The sequence below is a fragment of the Palaemon carinicauda genome, chromosome 28 (genome assembly GCF_036898095.1).
Source record: "Palaemon carinicauda isolate YSFRI2023 chromosome 28, ASM3689809v2, whole genome shotgun sequence".
Taxonomy (NCBI): Eukaryota; Metazoa; Arthropoda; class Malacostraca; order Decapoda; family Palaemonidae; genus Palaemon; species Palaemon carinicauda.
In genome coordinates this window covers 34,186,462-34,202,803 of record NC_090752.1, presented here as the reverse complement: position 1 = coordinate 34,202,803, position 16,342 = coordinate 34,186,462, and positions in this window count along the sequence as shown.

The following is a 16,342-nucleotide window of genomic DNA, read 5'->3' as shown; positions in this document are numbered from 1 at the left end:
GAAGAGGTCAAAAAGCCCCTGAAGCAACAAATAATGCACCTAAAAAGAGAGGTCAAAGAGCCTCTAATGCTAGAAGTTATGCACTTCAATATCGAGGTCAAGAAGCCCCTAATGCTATAAATAAGGCACCTAAAAAGAAAGGTCAAAGAGCCTCTAAAGCTACAAGTAACGGACCTTAAAATCGAGGTAAAAAAGCCCCTAATGCTATATATAATGCTCCTAAAAATAAAGGTAAAAAAGCTCATAATGCTATAAATAAGGCACCAAAAAAGAGAAGTCAAAGAGCCTCTAATGCTACAAGTAATGCACCTCAAAATCGAGGTGAAAAAGCTCCTAATGCTATATATAAGGCTCCTATAAATAGAGGTCAAAAAGCCCCTAATGCTATATATAAGGTTCCTAAAAACAGAGGTCAAAGAGCCTCTAATGATTGAAGTAATGCACCTCAAAATCGATGTCAAAAAGCATCTAATGCTATAAATAAGGCACCTAAGTATAGAGGCCAAAGAGCCTCTAATGCTAGAGGTAATGCACCTCAAAATAGAGGTCAAAAAGCCCCTAATGCTATAAATGAGACACCTAGAATAGAGATCAAAGAGCCTCTAATCAAATGCTAGAAGTAATGTTCCTCAAAATCGAGGTAAAAAAAACCCTAATGCTATATATAAGGCTACTAAAGATAGAGGTAAAAAAGCCCCTAATGCTATAAATAAGGCACTTAAAAATAGAGGTCAAAGAGCCTCCAATGCTAGAAGTAATGCACCTCAAAATCGAGGTAAAAAATCCCCTAATGCTAGAGATAAGACACCTCAAAATGGAGGTCAAAAAGCCCCAAATGCTAGAGATAAGACACCTCAACATAGAGGTAAAAAGTCAGCTAACGCTAGAGATAAGGCACCTGAAAATAGAGGTAAAAAGAGACTCTAATGCTAAAGATAAGGCACCTTGAAATTTTATTCTGATAATATTCACTGGCCATATTGATTTTGGCTAATTTTTCATGGCCGGATGCCTTTCCTGTCGCCAACCCTCCCCATTTACCCGGGCTTGGGACCGGCACCAAGTTGAGGCTGGCCTGCCCCCCCCCCCTTCAGTGGCTGGTTTTTTTTTTTTTTTTAGAATAAAATTTCAAGGTGCCTTATCTCTAGCATTTGTGTCTTTTTTTTTACCTCTATTTTGATGTGTGTTATCTCTAGCATTAGGGGTTTTTTTTTAACCTCTATTTTGAGGTGCCTTATCTCTAGCATTAGCTGACTTTTTAACTCTATTTTGAGGTGTCTTATCTCTAGCATTAGGGTCTTTTTGATCTCTTTTTTGAGGTGTCTTATCTCTAACATGAGGGGATTTTTCATCTCGATTTTGAGGTGCATTGCTTTTAGCATTAAAGGCTCTTTGACTTCTATTTTTTGGTGCCGTATTTATAGCATTAGGGGCTTTTTATACATCAAAATAGGGGTTAGAAATCCCCTAATACTAGAGAAAAGGTACCACAAAATCAGAGGTCTAAAAGCACCTAATGCTACAGATTAGGCTCCTAAAAATAGTTGGCGGAGGTAATAATAATAATAAAAATACTAGTAACAATAATAATAATGATGATAATGATAATAATATAAAAGTTTTTACTCAGTGAATAATGGTTTTGCATCAACTATGAAGCACACGAATGTGTTTAAGTCCTTTTCCTGAAAACATCTTTGCGACTCTAATGACCTAATCGATGAATTATGTGCCCAGTGGTGAGTCGCAACAGGGGCAGAGATAGTCATGGAGCCCAGCAACCGCACCTGCACATGACTTCTTTAGAACCAAAAGGTTAACATCACCTGGGGACACCCCGTTATCAAAGGGACAAACGTAGGTGGAACACAAACAAAAGTAACAAACTAAAACACTTCGGGCAAAATGTTGCAATTATTATCCCCCTAATATTTCAACATCAACTAGCTAAGCACTCTGAGTGCAGACCTCCGCCGCGGAAGCTTATTTCTCTTCTTGAAACCAGCTTGACTTTCCAAGAATCGATTCAGACCGTAGACGTATTTGAAGTCTGTGTGACAACCATGTGCGAACACGGTGTTAAGGTTAGGATTAACTTGGTCAACCTTTTGTTCAACCTTGACCTTGACCTTTGACCTTGGTCTTTCAAAATGGAATAACTTCCACATCTTAAAATAACAATTAATTCCTGAAAGTTTCACAACTCTATGAGTAAAACTGTGGCCAGGAAGTTGTCCACAAACAAACAAATGGAGAAACAAACAGGGGTGAAAGCACATCCTCCTCCAAACTTCGTTGGCAGAGGTAATAACAAAAGCAAAAACAAAAGCTTATTTAGTAAGCAGCCTTGTATCTTGGAGAGTATCTAAAATCCCAGACTACATTTCCAAGAAGTCGATCGGTAGGACCATCGGGAACCCTTGCTTCCTGCATATTATGTCAGTGGGTTAGGCAAGGGCCGGTGCCTGTTCACTTGCATCATAAATCGAGCATCCGGATGGATTGTAAACATACGTTCTTCGCCTGTCCTTGAAGTTATTTTGTTCTGAAAGAGAGAGAGAGAGAGAGAGAGAGAGAGAGAGAGAGAGAGAGAGAGAGAGAGAGAGAGAGAGAGAGAGAGAACTCGTCTTCATGATTTCGTTGCAAAAGACTCCTGCATAAAATAGCCCATTATAAATACCTATTCAAAGGCAAATAGTTTAAGATCAATAATCTCCTCATTATTGAATTGTAATTATAAAATATATTTTAATGGAATATTTACAAGCAATCATCCCCTGCACACACACACGAGCGCGCGCGCGCGCACCCACCCACACCCACACACATTATATATATATATATATATATATATATATATATATATGTATATAAATATATATATGTATATAAATATATATATATATATATATATATATATATATATATATATATGTATATAAATATATATATATATATATATATATATATATATGTATATAAACATATATATATATATATATGTATATAAATATATATATATATATATATATATATATACATATATATATATATATATATATATATGTATATAAACATATGTATATAAACATATATATATATATATATATATATATATATATACTGTATATATATATGTTTATAAATATAGATATATATATATATATATATATATATATATATAATATATTTATATATATATATATATATATATATATATATATATACTGTATATATATATGTTTATAAATATATATATATATATATATATATATATATATATATGTATATATATACATATATATATATATATGTATATAAATACATATTTATATATATACATATAAATATATATATATATATATATATATATATATATATATATATATATATATAAATATGTATATAAATATAAATATGTATATAAATATAAATATGTATATAAATATAAATATGTATATATATATGTTTATATATATATATATATATATATATATATATATATATATATATATATCTATATTTCAAATAAGCCAAATATTTTAATACATTAGTGTCTGGATTCTCTTATCGACCTCAGGATCAGAGTCTCGAGGGGAAATCACTCAAAGACAATAGCATCTGACCGGCTGGGAATCGAACCCTGGTCGAGGATGCTTGTATGACAGTAACCGTACCATATAGCCATGAAGAAAGATAAAAGTCAATGACAATTCTTCTGTACAAATATCTGTCGAATTCAGGTTCTTTGTACTTAGGTTTGTTGGTAATTCGTAGGCTTATAACTTGACATTCGATTAATGATAAATTTTGCACATTTAAACTTGTTTTTTCATATTTCAAATAAGCCATAGATTTTAATACATTAATGTCTGGATTCTCGTACCGACCTCGGGATCAGAGTCTCTAGGTGAAATCACTCAAAGACAATAGCATCTGACCGGCTGGGAATCGAACCCTGGTCGAGGATGCTTGTATGACAGTAACCGTACCATATAGCCATGAAGAAAGATAAAAGTCAATGACAATTCTTCTGTACAAATATCTGTCGAATTCAGGTTCTTTGTACTTAGGTTTGTTGGTAATTCGTAGGCTTATAACTTGACATTCGATTAATGATAAATTTTGCACATTTAAACTTGTTTTTTCATATTTCAAATAAGCCATATATTTTAATACATTAATGTCTGGATTCTCGTACCGACCTCGGGATCAGAGTCTCTAGGTGAAATCACTCAAAGACAATAGCATCTGACCGGCCGGGAATCGAACCCTGGTCCAGGATATATGTATATATATATATATATATATATATATATATATATATATATATATATATATATTTATAAATATAATGTTATCATAAACGAAATTGTAGCTTTCTTTCCATTATATATATGTGTATATATATATATATATATATATATATATATATATATATATATATATATATATATATATATAGTTTTCATAAACGATATTGTAGCTTTCTTACCATTGATACAATTCTTCACGTGATGTTAGTTCGTGGTCTCCAAAATTATCATTACCAATTCTGTTTGAATACCATATATGATGCAGATATAATGCTATAAAATCATGACATAATAAATGATCAAGTATCTTACTTGTAATTCCGTTAAAAGATAACTTTTAACTGAATTTTTCATGTAATTTGACGTTATTATTCATTATTCCATTTTTAAATCTTCGTGATAGATTATACAATTCAATCACCTAATATTTGATACTTCAATTTTATAATCATGGTCTGGTATCCATACACTCATTCTCTGTTTAGAATTCTGATACCGTGTTATAATTACTTGTTAAATGTTTGAATAAGATTTCCGAGACAGAAATGTAAATAGGAATGGATCACCACTCAACTATTTTCAAGTTTCATATCACCGAATATGAATGAATTAAAATCAATACGGAACCTAACGTTTAGATTCCGTATCATTTCGTATTTTGATGGATATGCGAACTGCCTTCCCAATAACAAAACTTTCCATTTCGACCGAAGTACCAAAATAAATAAACCCTCAAAATTCATTCGAGATTGATGGTCGAAAGTTTTGCCGAGCAAACGGATTCACCATCATCGAAGCCTTGGGCAGATGCCGGGCTTCATTATGAATGGATGTTACCTGTCTGTCTGTCTGGCTATCTATCTATATGTCTTTATGTCTATTTGCTCGTATATCATTCTTACAACTTTTATTCTATTGATCTCTCTTCCTCTTGAGTTTTTCATATATTTTTCCTATTTTTAAACGTACTTTTTACTTTATCGATGCCCATTCCTGCTCTCTCTCTCTCTCTCTCTGTCTCTCTCTCTCTCTCTCTCTCTCTCTCTCTCTCTCTCTCTCTCTCTCTCTCTTCCAGCGCTTATCCCAAAGCCATCAAAAATAACTAATTAAATGCCCCTGCTCCTAAAACTCTACTCGAGGTTTTAAAGAGGCAAACCTCATTTGGCTGTCCGTAAGGTCCAAGTAGACTCAGCGGAATATGGCAAATCTGCCCTAAAGTAAACTTTTCCAAACGATATCTTCGTCGATGATATTTGACGATTATATGAATGAATGTTAATCACCTGTATTTTGTGCCCGATTTCGACGACGGGATTATCATTTATGACAGTTACAGAGATCTCTAATTAGTTTTGGACGACAATATCATACACTATAACGAGTGGGCGCAGGTTTTATCTCATTGCATTCTGTAATAGAATGATAAGGTCAGTGGCAGTTATTAGTAGAACTGAAGATTTAAAGTTCACTCATGAGCGGCAGAGACAACAAACAGGTCACTGCAATGTAGCGTATATTTGTTCAAGAAGAACGAAAATGAACGACGTGTAGGCTGATACAAGCAACAAAACTCCTACAGAGATTACAATACAGAATTACCCATCATGATGAAATATTCTATTTAAAGAAAAAATAAACATCATAGATATATTACCTTATGGCAATTTGAAATGAAACAAGTAACTTGAAAAACTCATAAACATATAACTTTAAAAAAATAACCGAATCAAATGATTTTTTCTAAAGATTAAAACTCAATAGGCCGAGTGACCCGTATATAACCCGAGGCTAGAGCCAAAGGGCAAGGGTGTGGAGAGAGAGAGAGAGAGAGAGAGAGAGATAAGCCATTCTTGGCCAAGCTTCCCTGACACCATCCTGGCTGGACAGTTATTAGCAGGTCCATACCAGAGGAAGTTAATTAATGATCAGGAATTACCGACCATTTGATTAATGGTGCCTCTGAGGAAGAGTAACGGGTTCTTGGTCCTTGGTCGACAGCCATGAGGGCTTAACTGAATGAGATTCCTCTTCTAGTGATGGAAAATTAAGCTTTATATTTTCAAATCAATCTGATAATACTGAACGATATACACGCATGTGAACATACAAACATTCCCGTACGCACGCACACACGCGCGCACACACACACACACACACACACACGGTGCAATATATATATATATATATATGTATATATATATATATATTTATATATATATATATATATATATATATATATATATATATATATATATATATATATATATATATATATATATTGCGCCAACTGAAACTGTTTGGAGGCATAGAAAACGGGAATTTCAATTCCGTCTATGTCCGCCGTTGAGGGTTCACCACTAATTTACGGGCTGCAAAGCAGTAGGAGCTTGTGACTTGCTTGCACAAGGAAAGGCAAATGCCCAAACAACCAACCCACCAACTTAGAAGTAATGAAATCAATGGAATATGGCTTAAAATATTCTTACTTCAGCTGACTTAAACCATAGTGTTTGTTTAGACCTATCAAAGGGAAAGGATGAAGAGGCAGCGCCCCCTTTATTCAATTAAATAGTAATGTTTCATAGCATGACGCATCCTACCGTAGGCTGTGTCTGTCGTTCTAAGTAAATGTTGTTATAGAAGAAACCCCTGGAGTTTCACAAAATGTTTACGCAAAATTAAATTTATGAATAATCGGCATATATCATTTTCTGAGGTTTAGTGAAATGCTTAACAAACTTTATTCGAAATCATTTTTCGACAGGGTGTGAAATATGATGAAGTGGGTGACCTGCCTGTAAATGTGCAAACTAATCCCCCAAACACACACACGCACACACACACACACACACACACACACACATATATATATATATATATACATCTATATATATATATATATATATATATATATATATATATATATATATATATATATATATATATATATATGCGTTTGCGTGGGGGGGGGGAAACCTTGACGTGATGAAAGGGTTTGTGTATCGCCATGACCAGCAAAGTTGTACTAGTCAGGGCCACCGAAACTAAATTGGTTTGCTGTGAGCGATCAGACAAAAGTCTCCCACCATCACCAATCCGCAATGGCCAGCGTGGTGATGAAAACGGCCAAACCCCAGACAGGACCAATAAACATCAGGCGTTTGTCATGCACTGAACTAGAAAATGCTGCATTTGTTTTTGTTGAATAATATATACATATATATATATATATATATATATATATATATATATATATATGTATATATATATATATATATATATATATATATATATATATATATATACATATATATATATATATATATATAAATATATACGAAGCTGGTTTAGTGTAGAGTAAATATTTTATTCATGTATTTAATTTTTGTAATTAAGATTATATATATTCATATATATATATATATATATATATATATATATATATATATATATATATCCCCTAATTCAAAATGTGCTTGCAAGTGCAGCGAGAATAAAATCCAAAATGTGGGAAACCTGGAATACGGAAGCGTCAGTACAATGAATTGTATTCACTAATATTTGATAGTGTGGCTATGCCAAATCTTCATCACTAAATAACTTTGGTATGATTCCCAGTATTGTTATGATAACGTGTTTTATTATGTTACATCTTTGTTGTCTGGATGTCCTGTATTTCCTTCACACCACCTTCTCAGTGACTAGATTTTTTTTTTCCAGTGTTCTTTCATTATTCAAGCAATTTCTGTTCCAACATATTTATCATTGTCATCTCCATTTTTTTTTCTCCCTCTCTTTTTGTTTGCTAATATGTATGGTATCATCATTGTTAAGCGTTAATTCTATTGCGACTTTGTTACCCAGACCTTAGATATCTGTGGTCAACCTGCTAATTGATGTTTATAATATATCACTGATTTTATTGCATATCTCATCTTTTTTTTACCGATGTCAAAAGTGTAAGATCACTGTACCCTTATTGTAACTCTGTATATGGCTTCTGCTGAAATAAAGATTATTATTATTATTATTATTATTATTATTATTATTATTATTATTATTATTATTATTATTATTATATAGCTAGCTCGTAAGGTGAGTTGCTCTCTTGTAGGTTTAAGTAATTGTATGTAAATTGCATAAGACTTTGCGTTCCTTTCATTGTATTTTTAATTCAAGTCAGTGTATGTAAATTTATGTTATTTTCAAGAATTAACTTTTAAGTTCACGTATTTTGTCTTATGTACTCTAAGTATGCTGTACGAACCATACGAGGTATGAATGAGGGCTTATGTAATTTTTTTTTATGTTTATAGGAGGTATTGCGTCACGTTTGTGAGAGATGATGCAATTATTATATTTTCCACGTATTTAGAATGTTCTTGAAATACCCAGAGTTAGTCTTAACTTTTTTTTTTTTATTGCTTTGAGGACGGAGGTGGGCGGATTTAGCCGAGAGAGGGTTACCTTACAAGCAAGGTTCGTTCCCCTGTGTTTTCTCTCATTGGTAACCTTAGCCACTAGAGCCTGTCCCCAGGCCACAAGAATAATCTATCTGGAATAATCTAGAAGTTTTTAATTCAATATATATACGTCCCCAGGAATGCAGATCAGCAGAAGAGATCCAGTTCGTCCCAGTGAAAGAGCCAACATCCTCTCTCCTCAAGTGCCTCAAGTCTGTGTCCTCTCCAAAGTGAATAAGTTTTTACCCAAAATATATCGTGTGAAGTGTGTTAAAACGTTACTGAAACTTTGAAGGTAATTTCAAATTTACTGAATTATTGTACGTGCTGGTATTATGTAATTTTTTTGTAACTGGTACTGTGAGATTTAGGCAAAAACAGTGAAGTGCATTTAGTTTGGCTTAACTGTTCGATTACCCTGTATGGTATAAAACATGTAAGTTTATCAGTTAAAGGTTAACTATGGTCATTGATTATCAAGATTAGATATTTTTTCAAATTAATTTCCAGTGAAGCAAGTTATTGTTTAATTTTTATAAGTATCTTTTCTTGACTTAGTCTAAGGTTTTGTTCAGATTTAATATTTCGAGTGATTCATTTTGGTGATAATTTTCCGTATTAATGTTGTAAATTTTCATAGAATATATTCATTTATGTAAAGAGTGTATTATTTCGATCACCAGTATTTCTTACAGAGCTCTCTCGTATCTCTATTTAAGAATCGAAGTAAGAGATTGTTTAGAATAGTTCTTAATAATAATTACCCAGTTTGTTTTGAGTGTACGTAAAAGACTTTTGGATATTCAATGTTTTTATATATTGCCGTCTGGGAGTAATATAATTTTCTCAGAGCGCGGATATTATTCAAGTGAAACAGATTTATGTAAAAACAAACAGATGAGTTTGGAACTCAGGAGGTTATGTAACTTGCCAGCTGTAATATATATAATATTTTTTGGTGGCCAGACCCCGGACCATAATAATATATAAACTTAAATTAACACCAACACAAAGTTTAAATGCAAAATACTAGAGAAGAAAATATCTTAAAAAAGCATGAATCCTGACCAGATAGAGTGTAAATCTAGTCAGCCCGAGAAAAAGCCATTGCTGGACTTACAAGCTAAGGCAATGCCTAACTAGACTCTAAAAATACCTAAAGTTTAATGATAATGGAAATATTAAAGTAGGCAGCTAAATGCCTTATTCTGCAATTCTTATTGCACAAGAATAATGGTCAGTCTGTATGAATTTTAAATTCACAATCTCCTTATTTGAAGTAACCAATAAAAATAAAGCTACTTTATATACGATTCATGGCTCTCATATGCAGTTGATAAAGTTCATTTTAATCTTCTCAAATTCAGTGGACCATGTTTACACTCAAAAGATCTTATTTTTTCTCTGATTCAATTAATACACTTCACACTGTAAAGATCTTATGCTTCTCAGATCAAAATGATCCAGTTTATGGTTTATATGTCTCAGCATCTTTCATTCAGTTTACACTTCATGGATATCATACTTCTAGAATCTGGTTTCACATCATGGATTTCCCTCTTCTCAGATCCGGTTCACACTTCACGAATTTCGTGCTTCTCAGATCTAGTTTACACTTCACAGATTTCATGCTTCTCAGATCCGGTTTACACTTCCCGGATTTCATGCTTTTCAGATCCAGTTTACACTTCACGGATTTCATGCTTCTCAGATCATGTTTGCACTTCACAGAAGTATTTCATGCTTGTCAGATTCAGTTTACAATTCACGGATTTCAAGCTTCTCAGATCCGGTTTACACATCAGAGATTTCATGATTCTCAGATTAAGTTTACCCTTCACAGATGTCATGCTTCTCAGATTCAGTTTACACTTCATGGATTTCATGTTTCTCAGATCCATTTTACATTTCACAGATTTCATACTTCTAAGATCCGGTTTACACTTCACAGATTTCATGCTTCGCAGATCCAGTTTGCCCATCATGGATTTCATGCTTCTGAAACGCAGCTAACACTTCACGGACATCATGTTTCTCAGATCTAGTTTACACTTCACGGATTTCATGCTTCTCAGATCCTGTTTACACTTTACAGGCAACATGCTTCTCAGATCTGGTTTACATTTCATGGATTTTATGCTTTTCAGGTCCGATTTACACTTCATGGATTTCATGCTTTTCAGCTCGGTTTACACTTCATGGATTTCCTGCTTCTCAGATCCAGTTTACACTTTACGGATTTGATGCGTCTCAGATCCAGTTTACACTTCATGGATTTCCTGCTTCTCAGATCCAGTTTACACTTCACGGATTTCATGCTTCTGAAATTCAGTTAACACTTCACGGACATCGTGTTTCTCAGATCCAGTTTACACTTCACGGATTTCATGCTTCTGAAATTTAGTTAACATTTCATGGACATCGTGTTTCTCAGATCCAGTTTACACTTCACGGATTTCATGTTTTCCAGATCCAGTTTACAATTCATAGATTTCATGCTTCTCAGATCCTATTTACACTTCACGGATTTCATACTTCTCAGATCCAGTTTACACTTCATGAATATCATGCTTCTTAGACTCAGTTTACACTTCACCGACAACATGCTTCTCAGATCCGGTTTACTCTTAATGGATTTAATGCTACACAGATTTGGTTTACATTTCATGGATATTATGCTTCTCAGGTCCGGTTTACACTTCATGGATTTCATGCTACTCAGATCCAATTTGGACTTCATGGATTTCATGCTTCTCAGATCCAATTTAGACTTCATGGATTTCATGCTTCTCAGCTTGGTTTACCCTTCATGGATTTCCTGCTTCTCAGATCCAGTTTACACTTCAAAGATTTCATGCTTCTCGGATCCGGCTTACACTTCATGGATTTCATGCTTCTCAGTTCAGGTTTACACTTTGTAGATTTCTTGCTTCTCAGATCCGGTTTACACTTCACGGATTTCATGCTTCTGAAGTTCGGTTTACACTTCGTGGATTTCATGCTTCTCAGATCTGGTTTATTCTTCACAGATTTCATGCCTCTCAGAACCGGTTTACACTTCGTGGATTTCATGCTTCTCAGATCTGGTTTATTCTTCACAGATTTCATGCCTCTCAGAACCGGTTTACACTTCATGGATTTCATGCTTCTTATGTTCGGTTTACACTTTGTGGATTTCATGCTTCTCAGATCCGGTTTACATTTCATGTATTTCATGCATCTCAGATACGATTTACACTTCACGGGTTTCATGCTTCTCAGATACGGTTTACACTTCAGGTATTTCATACTTCTCAGATTCGGTTTACACTTCACGAATTTTATTCTTCTTAGATCGGGTTTTCACTTCAGGCCTTTCATGCTTCTCAGATCTTGTTAATACTTCACGGATTTTATCCTTCTTAGATCCATTTGCTCTAATTCACGCAGGTATATTATGCTTCTAAGATCTACTTGACCTACTTTAATCTTAAAATATTTCCTACTTCTTATATTCAGTTGATGTAATTACATTTTCCCAGATATCAAAAGTTCTTTAACAATTTTATGCTTTAAGGAACTCAGCTATTCAGATCCAGTTAATATGCTTGACATTCCTTAGATATCTACATCGATAAATAAAGAAAAGGGAGTTGGTGCAGTAAATTCTAGTTAGTGAGAGAAGTTCAGCTAACTGAAAATAATTATGATTAATAGAACATGATAATAAGTGATATCTTTGGCAAAAAGGCTAATAATTCCCACCTCTATTCCTTTTCAACCAAGTCCAGAGCGTTCGTCCAACTACAAAATGAATTTCTGGAAATCAGAGGATAATAGTTTATGATTTAATGAAAATAAAGGGCAAAGGATCAAACATAACACTTTTCAAAGGTCATCGTGGAAATTAAGTAAATCATTTCAAGTCAGTTTTTAAAAGTTATATTACGATAATTCAAGTATCGCAGAACTATCATGGCGCATTTTCACAGAATCATGACGCAAACAGAATTCAGATATAATTGGAAAGAGGAGTATAAAAAAAGGTCTTTAACAACCTTGACCTACTGTATGCAGGTATTTTTCAATACTACCACACATTGTTAGAACGATATACACACTCCGCTTCAACTGTTTAGGCAGGGGTGGCCAACCAATTTTTTTCACTCCTAATTCAGATGCGCCACACAAACTTTAACTCCCTTTCAATCTTCTAAGTATGGTGATATAGACATATTTGGCGGTTATACACAATCATTATATATATATAAATATATATATATATATACATATACATATACATATATATATATATATATATATATATATATATATATATATATATATATATATACATATATATATATATATATACATATATATATATATACATATATATATATATATATATATATATACATATATATATATATACATATATATACATATATATATATATATATATATATATATATATATATGTATATATATACATATATGTATATATATATACATATATGTATATATATATATATATATATATATATATATATGTATATATATACATATATATATATATATATGTATATATATATATATATATATATATATATATATATATATATATATATATGTGTGTGTTTGTGTGTGTGTGTGTGTGTGGACAGATATAGCAGTTGTAAAGGAAAGGATTTAACATGAAACAAAGTAAACTGCATAAACTTACTTTATTGACACTTTGAATATGCATTGATAATATTTTTTTTATGAGCAGGCATGTTTTTTTTTTCTTTTATTATCTCTGGGGTATAGTGAGCCACTTGTAATCGTGCAATGCGTCAATGTTGGCGCATGCACCATAGGTTGGCCACCCCTGGATTAAAGAAATGGAAGATAGAACGGTTGTAAAACAGTGGCAATGAGAATAGATGGCAATTAATTATCTTTTAAAACAATTCATAAAAGGTTACCTGAATTAATTATTACAATAGCGTTCTCAACTGTACCCTGTGTGGGTTTTTCAATTTCTTTCTCTTCTTGGAGGTAATTGATCTTACTTTAAACTTTCTCCAAGGTGAATGAACAGTTACCTTGAATGATCTTTTTTTTCTACCTTTCCTATCTGTTCTGTTTTCTCCTTGTCTTCCCCTCTGTCTCTTTTATCTATAAACATTTAAAAAGTCAACCTTAATTAGGTGTCTTTACGTAAAACATGGCGCTAAAGTTTTCCCCCACAAAACAGAAACCGGGAGGTAGAGACATCTCATAGAGGCGAAATGCACCTGTCGGCAGGTGGCATTTTCACCCTTCCCTGATTTTATGCCCGAGCTGCGTTTCCTGGGATATTTGATGATGACGCGACGGAGAGGAGGAACGTTCAAGTTGGATGGATCCTCGTTGCTTTTTTTCTATCTCCGACTTCATTCCTTTCTATCTTTTAATTATTAGCTCTATTTTACTTAGTTATTACTATACTTCATCGCCATTTCAATTGCTTAAGGGATATTTATGCCCCTTTTTTGTGCCTTTGACTAAATTCCTTTGCTCTCCTTCCCGTGATATTCGACAACCACGGGACTTTCTGCTATACCACTTTCTCTCCTACTGACGGATATTGTCTGTCTCCATTTTTCATTTTCAAGGACCTACGAAGGAGGGACCTTTCGCGTTACTTCTCGCCCTTACATATCCGGTCGTGATCTGGTTAGGAGCAACTGATCGAAACCTAATTGCTTTTCAAGTAAATTCATCCAAGTCTTTTTCCCTTTATAGTATCTTGTATAGTCCCTAGACTTTCACACTCTTATCCCACTTTCGAGCTGCCTCGGGCAAGAGCCCGTGGCTTGCACCTTCAGTCTTTTTATAGTCTATATATAAATTATCTGTTTTAATGTTAATGTTTTTTAAAATATCTTATTTTAATTTTTCATTACTTCTCTTGTCGTTTATCTATTTCTTTGTTTCCTTTCCTCACTGGGCTATTTTCCCCTGTCGGAGCTCTTGGGCTTATAGCATTTTGCCTTTCCTTCTAGGGTTGTAGCTTGGCTAGTAGTAATAAAAAAAAATAATATAATAATAACAATAATAATAATACAACAACGAACAAACGAACCTCGTTGCTTTAATACACTAGAAACGTTTTCTTATTATTGTTGAATTCTACCTCCTGCTTCTTTTCCTCTTTATTCAAGCACACACAAACGAAGAGAGAGAGAGAGAGAGAGAGAGAGAGAGAGAGAGAGAGAGAGAGAGAGAGAGAGAGAGAGAGAGAGACTCCTTATCGATGTCTGTAAACAACGAAAGGCTTCATCTCGCGAGGTGCAACATTCTTTATCGGTCTCTCTTTTCTTCTGCCTTGTCAGGATGTCTATCACTTTCTCCTATCTTCGAGACGAGACCTGTCAATTGGTCGCACTGACTTTTCTCCCTTTCGAGGCGCGATGAATACGAACGAACTTCATATCTCCGGAAGACGACCTACCAAAAGACACACTTCTGCAAACGGCTATTCGTGTGAAGAGCAGACCTATTCGCTTGTACTGTTGGCTTCTTGGGTCCCGTTAGGAGCCATTGTCCCTAACAGCAGATTCGCATGATGAATTATGGAATATGTGCCATATGCCTCACAGGGGCCTGGGATGTCCTCAGCGCCTAGGTCTACCTGGGTATAAACCTCAGCAGTTGTGTTCTGCTTCTTCTTAAGCGCTCTGGCACTCTGGTTCAATCAGTATGTTGGTCGGGGCACCAGCCACCCGTTGAAATACTACCGCTAGAGAGTTATAGGGTCCTTTGACTGGCCAGACAGCACTACATTGGATCCTTCTCTCTGGTTACGGTTCACTTTCCCTTTGCCTACACATACACTGATTAGTCTGGCATATTCTTTACAGATTCTCCTCTGTCCTTATACACCAGATAACACTGAGATTACCAAACAATTCTTCTTCACCCAAGGGGTTAACTACTGCACTGTAGTTGTTCAGTGGCTACTTTCCTCTTGGTAAGGGTAGAAGGGACTCTTTAGCTATGGTAAGCAGCTCTTCTAGGAGAAGGACACTCCAAAATCAAACCATTGTTCTCTAGTCTTGGGTAGTGTCATAGCCTCTGTACCATGGTCTTCCACTATCTTGGGTTAGAGTTCTCTTGCTTGAGGGTACACTCGGGCACACTACTCTATCTAATTTCTCTTCCTCATGTTTTGTTAAAGTTTTTGTTAAAGTTTTCCTTTCCTCACTGGGCTATTTTCCCTGTTGGAGCCCCTGGGCTTATAGCATTCTGCTTTTCCAACTAGGGTTGTAGCTTAGCAATTAATAATAACAATAATAATATGTCTCTTTCCTGTGCCATCTCTCTGTTCTCAACCCAATTCTCAGATCCAACTTTCCTTCGCATTGTCATTAGCCACATTCTCTTGGTCTACCACGTCCTCTCCTGCCCAGTTGTATTATACAGATAGAATTAAAAGAGGTTGGACAGCAAGATGGGGAGAAGCGTCGCTGGAACGGAGGTAAAGCAGAAAACTAAACATTAACGGCAAAATCCCTAAATGCCTGAAGTGCACCGCGTGAGGTGAGCTGACGGGGT